This window comes from Lepus europaeus, chromosome 11, assembly GCF_033115175.1.
Source record: "Lepus europaeus isolate LE1 chromosome 11, mLepTim1.pri, whole genome shotgun sequence".
Lineage (NCBI taxonomy): Eukaryota > Metazoa > Chordata > Mammalia > Lagomorpha > Leporidae > Lepus > Lepus europaeus.
Window position 1 is genome coordinate 116,909,475 of NC_084837.1, and position 9,671 is coordinate 116,919,145.

The window sequence follows — 9,671 nt, forward strand, 5'->3', positions numbered from 1 at the left end:
TCTGTGTGGGTGCAAACTGTTGAAAGCTTTATTTGTTCTTCTGTATATAAAGAGAATTGAAAATGAATCTTGATGTGAATGGAAGGGGGGAGGGAGTGGGAAAAGGGAGGGTTGTGGGTGGGTGGGAAGTTATGCGGGGGAAAGACATTGTAATCCATTAGCTGCACTTTGGAAATTTATATTCATTAAATAAAAGTTAAAAAAATGTTTGGGACCTGGACCTGTGACTGAAGGTGCAGGAGGCAGTGCCAGTCACCCCACAGGAGAATACAGGAACCACTGTTCCTCAGGCTCTGTGTGTCCCACAGATGGACCAAAACATATTCTGAAGCAAACACTTTATTACTCTTTAACTAGCAATGTTAGGGGAGGCCAGAAATAATCCCGTGTGGCTTTGAGGTAGCAAAACTGAAGTGTCTTGCTGCTCCATGTTCTCATGGGCTGCCCAGGACTGAGATGGTATTTTCATGCATAGGCAAGACCAGCTGAGTACAGTGAGCTCAGCCTTGCAACAGGTGGAGGTGACAATGCATTCACCCTAGCATAACCTGATGCTTCATCATCCACACCACCAACATGTGAGGACATGGCATTCACCTTACTCTCACATTAGGACTTGGACTTAACCATTAGATCATGTGAGGAGAAAGCATTCAGCCTTCTGTCATGCACTTACTTGATGACAGCTGATCAGTCAGCAGAGGACTGGGTGTTCACACTTCCCTGTGTGAGGAGGGACCATGCAAACTTCTGTATGGTAACAACACAGTATGCCCTTCTGTCCAGTGAGGACACAGAATTCACCCATTTGGTGAGGAACAGCTGTTCAGAACCCCACAGCAAAGTTGAAGGGAGAAGAGAACATTGATATTTCTCTCATGTGAGCACATGTCTACTCTTCCCACAGGATTGGAAAGCACATTCACCATTCCATAGATGAAGACATCCATTCACCCTTCCATCATGTCAGTACAATGTGTTAACCCTAGCACCAAAAGATGAAATGGCATTCCATCTGGTGAAGACATGGCATTGGTCCTTCCCGTGGTTGAAGATATGGCAGTCGCCATTCCTTCACATGATCTGCACCATGTTAGGACATGGTTACATCCTACTTATACATGAAATAAGGGTGTCCACCCTGCCCTCAGGTGAAGAAAGGACATGCACCCTTCAATCAACTGCCTGCACAGAGTTCCCTCACTAGGTGAGAAAACTGCATTCACACCTCCCTCAGGTGAGGACAGGACCTTCATCCTTCCTTCAGTGCACTGAAGGCATTCACCTGCCCACTTCCATCATGCATGACAGAGGGCTCACCTCTCCACAATGGAGTAGAGAGAATTCACCCTTCTGTTGGTGTGACCAAGTAGCCTTGACTGTATTATCAAGTGCAGAACAAGCATTCACCTGACACTCACATGGCACTTCCTTCACCCTTCCATCAGACCGGCACAGGGCCTTCAGCTTTCCAGCAGGTGAGGGCAGGACATTCACACTACCATCTCCTGAGCACTCCACCATCCATCTCCTGAGCACTCCACATACACTCAGACCTCACATCAGGACAAGACCTTCACCAGGCCTTCATGTCAGGACATGGAACTCACCTTACAATCACATTAGGAATTGACCTACAACCTTCTGTCAGGTGAGAAGAAAGTGAGTACTGGGTTAGGGTAATCCAGCAAACAGGGTGTTCACATTTCCCTCAGGAGATGCATTCAAACTTTTGTAAACTGAGAACACAGTGCTTGCCCTTCTGCCTACTGAGTTCACAGACTTCACGCTTCCATTTTCTGAGGAAAAGGCGATCCATCCCACAGGTGAGCACAATGATTGCTCTTCCATCAGCAGAGTATATAGCACTCACATTTCCCTCAGGTGAGCAGAGTGCATTTACTCTGCCCTCAGGATTGGAAAGGGCATTCACCATTCCACCAGGTGAAGACATGGCATTCACCCTCCATCATGAGGAAGAATGTGAACCTTACCATCACAAGGTGAAATGGCATTCACATGTCCATCAGCCAACAACATGGCCTTCTCCTTTCCTTCTACTGAGGACAGGGTATTCAGAATTCTCTCACATAAAGACATGACCTTCTCCCTATCACCCCTTGAGGAAACTATGTTCACTCTACAGACATAGGATAAAGATGTCCAACCTTCCCTCAGGTGAAGAAAGGATGTTTCCTCTTCCATTGGCTGGGTATACAGAATTCACCTCTCATTGGAGCAATTTGCTTTCCATCAGGGGAAACGGGAAATTCACCTACCATCACCTGAGTACATTTCATTCACCCTTCTATCACATGGGGGGACAGGGTCTTCACCCTATCTTCACATAATATGAAATTCACCTTACTGCCACATTAGGACATGGCCTTCAACATGCCATCTGGTGAGAAGGTATTCACAGTTCCATCCAGTGAACACTGATGACAATCTTTCATTTGGTAGAGGATAGGGTGCTCCCACATCCCTCCATGAGAAGGCATTCAAATTCTGTAAGCTTGGAACATGGCATTTGCTCTTCTCTCCAGCGAGGTCAGACTTCTCCCTTTAGGTGAACAGAAGCTGTTAATATTTTCACAGGAGTGTACTACTGATTACTCTTCTATCAGCAGAGAATCTGTCCCTTCCATCAAGGGATGCACATTTCAACCTACTTAACCATAAGATGAGGGAGTCTACCCATCCCTCAAGTAAAGAAAGCACATTATACCTTCCATCAGCTGAGTCCACAGAGTTCATTCTCCCATGAGCTGTAGAAACTGCATTCATGTTCCTGTTGACAATCAGATCTTCATTCTTCTACCAGGTCATTCACCTTCAGGATGTCATAATTAGGACAGAGCATTAAAACTTTCATCATGCCAGGGTGCAGGGTTTCCCTCTGTATGCCCATGACAGCTTGTTCATCCCTCCATAACAGGCCCACATGTACTTCACTCTATCATCATATGAGAACCCTGCACTTCCCCACCCCTCATGACAAACTTTCTTCACCCTTCCATTAGGAGAAATGATGGTGTTCACTTTCCCACAGGAGTGTTCATGTGATTATCCTTCCATCATCATGGACCAAGGCACTCAGCCTTCCATCAGATGAAGGCAACACATTTACTTTTCCATATGTGTGAGAAACAGCATTTCCCATTTCACTAAATGGAGACATGGCCTTCAAAACCCCATTGTGTGATGACAGTGTTAACAACACTATCACAAGAAGAAATGGCATTACCACTTCCATCACGTAAAGACATGGCATTCACCCTGCCCACATGTGTGAACAAGACACTATCCTTTCCTCAGTCAAGGACTGGGAATTCACCATTCTTTCAGGTGAATACCTGACCTTCACCTCTCACCATGTGAGGACATGGCTTTCAGTCTACTGACAAGAAACATCAAGGTGTCCACACTTCCCTCAGGTAGCAAGGACATTGCCTACCATGACCTGGGAACACAGAACTCACCCTTCCACCATGTCAGGAAAATGTGTTCATGCTTACCTCAGTTTGAGGGCAGGACCTTCCTCTTCCATCAGGTGAAGACAGGCCATCCCATGAGGACACCAAATTCAAAGTTCAGATATGTGAGATGACAGCCTTCACCTCTAGATAGTGGGGGACAGAGCATCCACCTATCCATCACACAACCTTCACCCTATTGTGATGTGAGGACCCTGCACTCTCCCAGAACTTATATGACAACACATCAATCACACTTCCATGGGATATGGACACAGTACATAGTCTTCTACTTGGAAAAAACACAGCATTCACTTACATTACTACAGATCCTGCTTAGAAGACTTCCTTGCTATCTTCACGTGAGGACACACCATGCACCTGTTCTTTCATTAAAACATTGCCTTCTCTAAAAATGTATTGTGAAATACAGGAAACTTGCATAACAATTTTTTTAAAAAAAATAAATTTAATTGGAAAAGAAAAAATGGACTTCAGCTCTCAGATGAACTGAAATCATGTGGCTTTTTCAATTGGGTGCTGGGTGATAATTCTTCAGTCAGTAGTGAACATTTTGCTCCCACTTCCCTCGTGGGGAAAGGGTGTTCAAATTCTAAAGGAACAGAACATGTTTGCCCCTCTGTCCTGACAAGACCCAGATGTCACCCTTCTATTAGGTGATGAGAAGGCATTTTGTATCTCACAGAAGAGTTCAAATCAGTGAACTTCCATAAATGGTGAATAGGACACTCAGCCTTCCATCCAGTAAAGACAGAACCTTTACTCTTCCCTCAGGATTGTAAAATACATCTATCACCCCAACAGTTAAACAGGGCACTCATACAGTCATCATGTGAGGACGAGGCATTCACATAAAAATCACGAGATAAAATGGCAGTTACTTTTCCCTCATAGGTGAAGAAGCCATCCTCCTTTCCCCATGTAGAGGATGGGGCAGCCAACATTCATCATGTGAAAACCTGATCTTCACCTATCTCCATGTGAAGACATGGCTTTGACTCTACTGACACCAAAAATGATGTGTCCATCTTCCCTCAGAAGAGGAAGGCCATTCCCCTTCCATCAGCTGAGAACAGGGAGTTCAGCCTTCAACTATGTGAGGAGAAGGTGCTCACACAGTACTGGAACTGTGGCTCAGAGAGTGTTAAAGTCTGGCCTATGGTGCAGGCATCTCATATGGGTGTTGGCTTGAGTCCCAGCCACTGCACATGTGATCTAGCTCTCTGCTATGGCCCAGGAAACAGTAGAGGACGGACCAAGTCCTTGGGCCCCTGCACTCACATGGGAGACCCAGAAGAAGCTTGTGACTCCTGGCTTCAGATAGGCTCAGCTCTGGCCATTGTGGTCATTTGTGGAGTGAACCAGCATATTGAAGACCTCTCTCTCTCTCTCTCTCTCTCTCTCTCTCTCTCTCTCTCTCTCTCTCTCTCTTTCTGTCTTGCTTACACTCTTGCTCTCACTCTCATTCTTGCTCTCACTCTCACTGTAGCTCAACCTCTCTCTGTCTTTAAAGTAAGGAAAATAAACATTTAAAAAAAAACAAAAGGTATTCATGCATCCATCAGTTGAATACAGGACATTCCCTCATTCCTCAGGTACAGAAAATACATTCATGTTCCTATTCAATGATGACACCACATTCAAAATTTCAACATTTCAGGTGACAGAGTTCACCTCTCCATGGCTGAAGACAAGTCATTCATCCCTCCATCACATGACAACAAGACCTTCACCCTATTGTGATGTGAGGAACGTGCATTCACCCAGACATAACATGACACATATCAATCATCCTTCAATCACAAGGGCAGAGGCTGCACATACTTCCAACAGGATAAAAGAATACTCACATATAACCATTACCTGCAGACACTCCATCCACCCTTTCATCATATGAGAACAAGACCTGTATTTTCACATGAAGACATTCCCTTCACCATATTCTCACTGTAATATGGCCTTCACCCTTCACCCTGAACTCAGAGAAGGAGAAGGCACATGGCCTTCTTCAGGTGATTACTGGGTGATAATTTTGAGTCACAGGTGGACAAGTGGACATTAATGCATCCCTCAGAGTGGAGAAGGCATTCAAATTCTCTAAAATGAGAATGCCATGGTTGCCCTTCTGTCCAATGATAAAAGGCATCAGTCTTAATTAGTGAGGAGAAGGCATTTACTATCTCAAAGGAGAATTCCAATGAATGTCCTTTAATCTACAAAGAATAGGACATTCAGCCTTACAAGGACAGAGCATTTACTCTTTCCCTGGGATTGTAAAGTACATCTGGTGTTCCACCAAATAAACACATGGCATTCAAATGTCCATCATGTGATGAAAGGGCATTAACACTGTCATCACCGGACAAAACAGCATACACCCTAACCTCATAACTCAGGAAACCATGCTACCTCTCATCGGCAGAGTACAGGACACTGACCATGCCAGCACATGAAGACATGATCTTCTCCTTGTCACCATGAGAGGACAAGACATTCATCCTGTTACACAATAGATGAGGCTTCCCACTCTTCTCTCAAGGAAGGAAGGACATTCCCCATTCATCAGCTGAGAACAGTCTGCCCTTTCAACATGTGAGGAACATGTGTTCATGCTTCCTTCAATTGAAGAAAGGACCTTCCCTCTTCCATCAGGTCCCAAGAGACCATTCACCTTCCCATTCATTGAGGATACCATGTTCAGACTTCCTCCAGGTGAGGTGACAGGGTCCTTCTCAACATGGCTGAGGACAAGGCATTCATCCTTCCATCACATGACAACAGGACCTTCAGCCTACTGTGATGTGAGGAACCTGCATTCACCCAGTCCTCACAGGACAACACATCAATCACTGTTCCCTCAGCAGTGCACAGAGTGTTCAAACTACAATTAGGAGAAAACAGAAGATTCATCATGTCATAACATGAGGACTCTGCATTCACCTTTCCATCACGAGGAAACAGGAACTTTAAGGCCATCTTCACAAGAGGATACTTTCATTACCATATTCTCACATTATAAAATGTCTTTTATATTTCTGACTAATGAGGAGTCAGTATTTTGCTTTAAGTAAGTACTGCTTGATAATTCTTCAATCTATAGTGTACACTGGGTTTGCACTTTCCTTTGTGAGCACAACACATTCAAATTCTCTCACATGATGATGCAGAGTTGACCTTGCTGCCAGTGATGAAACAGACTTCACCATTCCATGAGGGTAGGGAATGACATTCACTATCTCTCAAGATAGGTCACGAGAATGCTTCTCTCCACGGAAAACAGGGTATCCAGCTTTCCTGCCATGGATGACAGAATCTCCTACACGTGTGAGAATAATGTGTTCTTCCATCCCCCAGCAGAAGACAGGCTCAGGCTCGCCATTCACCTTCCCATCAATGAGGCCACCACATCTGAGCATCCATTGTAAGGACAGGATTTTTATCCTTCCATCACATAATAAGACCTTCACCCTATTGTGATGTGAGGAACCTGCAGTCACCCAAACCTTCATGATAGCACACCAATCACCATTATGTCAGATGTGTACATTATGCTCTAACTTGATATGCAGAGGACCAAGTGTTCATCATGCCATCACTTGAGAAATCTGTGTTAACTCTTCCTTCTTGAGAGAACAGGACCTTCTTGTTATTTTCACATATGGATATTTCCCTTTGCTGTATTCTTACATCGTGACATGGCATTTGGCTTTTAGCTAAGCTCTAGGTGATACTTCTTCATACTTAGTGGGCATGGTGTTCACATTTACCTTTGTGTCGAGAGGGAATTCAAATTTTCTAAAGGAAGAATGTCCTTCAATCAGTGATAAAACAGGCTTCACCATTCCCTTGAGTGACAACATGACACTCCTTTTCTCACAGGGGACTTCAAGTGAATGTCTTCCGGTCTGCAGAAAATAGGGCTTTAACCTTCCCTACAGTGAAGACAGAGTCTTTATTCTTCCTCAAGATTGTACATACATTTATCCTTCTACCAGATAAACACAGGTCATTCAAAATTCAAACATATGAGTACAGGATGTTAACATTTCCATAAGACAAAATGGCATTGCTGTATCCCTCATCAGTGAACAAATAATCCTCCATTTCTTCTATGGGGAAAAAGAAACTCACCGTCCCTTCCTATGAAGACGTGCTCTTAATTGGGTCACAATGTGAAGATATGAAATTCATCCTGCTCACACTTCAGATGAGGCTGCCCAACCATCCATCAGGTCAGGAAAGACATTGCTCTTCTATCAGCTGAAAACAGAGTTTGCCATTCCAACATGTGAACAAAATGTAGCCATGTTTCCACCATTGAATGAGGATCTTCCCCATACCACCAGGTGCACACCAACCATTCATTTCCCTTTCAGTGAGGACATCACAAACAACCAACACGTGAGGTGACAGAGTTCACCTCTTCATGGCTGAGGACAGGGCATTCCTCCTTCTATCACATGACAACAAGGCCTTCACCCAATTGTGATATGAGGACCCTGAATTCATCCAGCTGTAACATGACACACATCAAGTGAGAAGACGGCATTCATATTCGCACAGCAACGTTCAAATGAATGTTGTTCCATCCCCCAGAGAATAGGGTGTTTGTCCTTCAGAGAAGACAGTCTTTTTCTTCTATCAGGTTTACAAGTACATTTATCTGTCCACCAAATAAACACAGTGTTTTCAAATTCCAATCAAATGAGTACAGGGCATAAAAACTTCCATTACAAGAAAAATGGATTTCACCCTTCCCCATGAGTGAAATAATCACCTTATTTTCCTCTTCTGAGGACAGGACACTCACCATTCCTTCACATGAAGACAAGATCTTCACCCTGTCACCATATGAGGACATAACTTTTCTCCTGTTGACACATCAGATGAGGCAGACCAGCATTCCCTCAGCTGAGGAAGTACAGTCCCCTTCCATCATCTTAGAACAGAGTTCACCCCACACACACACACACACAGCACATAAGGAAAATGTGTTCAGCATCCCTCAGTCGAAGACCGGAACTTCCTTTTTGCAGAAGGTGAAGATAAATCATTCACATTCACATCAATAAGGACACCACATTCAGACTTCTAACGTATGTCTGACAGGATTCACCTTGTCATAGCTGAGGACAGGGCATTCATCCTTCCATCACATGACAACAGGACCTTCACCCTTTTGTGATGTGAGGACCCTCCATTCACACAGCCCCTACATCGGAACATGTCAATCACCATTCCATCAGATACCTACAGTGTGATTTGACTTTGATTGATAGATGACACAGCATTCAACATGTTATCCAACAAGGAGTATGCAACAACACTTCCAATATGAGAGAAAAGACCTGCATGCTCTCTTTACATAAAAACTTACCCTCCACCACATTATCACTATGCAACATGGCCTTCATCCTTCTGTCAGATAAAGAGAAGGCGTTTTTCTTCCTTTACCTAAATTCTGTGTGAAAATTCTTCAGAATATATTGGAGATTGTGTTCACACTTACCTTTTTGTGAATTGGGAATTCAAATACTCTAAAGGGAAAATGTCCTTCTATCCACAATCCAGATGGACTTCTCCATTCTATTAATTGAGGAGATGACATTTATTCCTTCACAGTTTAAGTGAGTGTGTACCCATCCACAAAGAATAGGGCCTTCAACCTTCCCTCAATGAAGATGGAGCCTTCATTCTTCTCTCAAGTTTTCATGTAGACATTCCCATTCCCATTCAATGAGGACACCACATTCAAACTTCCAACATGTGATGTGAGAGGGTCCAGCTTTCCATGTATGTGCACAGGGAATTTACCCTTCCATCTCATAAAGACCTACCTTCACCCTACTGCAATGTGAAGACCTTGAAATCACCCAGCCGTAACAACACAGCAATCACCACCTCATCAGATGTGCAGAAGGTGGCTAGACTTCAACTAAGAGTGGACAGAGCATGCACCATGCCGTTCTATGAGGACCCGGCATTCACACTTCCATCACAAAGAAATGGATCTTCAAGCGATCTTCACATGAAGACATTCCCATCAGCATATTCTCACGTTGTAAGATGGACTTAACCTTTTTTCTGATGAGGAGTGGGCATGTTGCCTTCCTTAAATATTGGTTGAATTAATCAGTCTTTAGTAAACAATGTGTTTACACTTCCCTTTGTAGG

The 9,671-nt window shown here is 43.9% G+C and overlaps 1 long non-coding RNA gene across 1 annotated transcript; it reads right to left on the reverse strand.

Moving 5' to 3' along the window:
• Positions 1–2,067: 2,067 nt before the first annotated feature.
• LOC133769695 (uncharacterized) lies at positions 2,068–3,873 on the reverse strand. The gene is made up of 3 exons (XR_009867226.1): positions 3,519–3,873; positions 2,729–2,833; positions 2,068–2,563 (listed from the first exon to the last, which is right to left on the reverse strand). It is a non-coding gene; the product is annotated as an uncharacterized LOC133769695 (long non-coding RNA).
• Between the last annotated feature and the right edge of the window lie 5,798 nt (positions 3,874–9,671).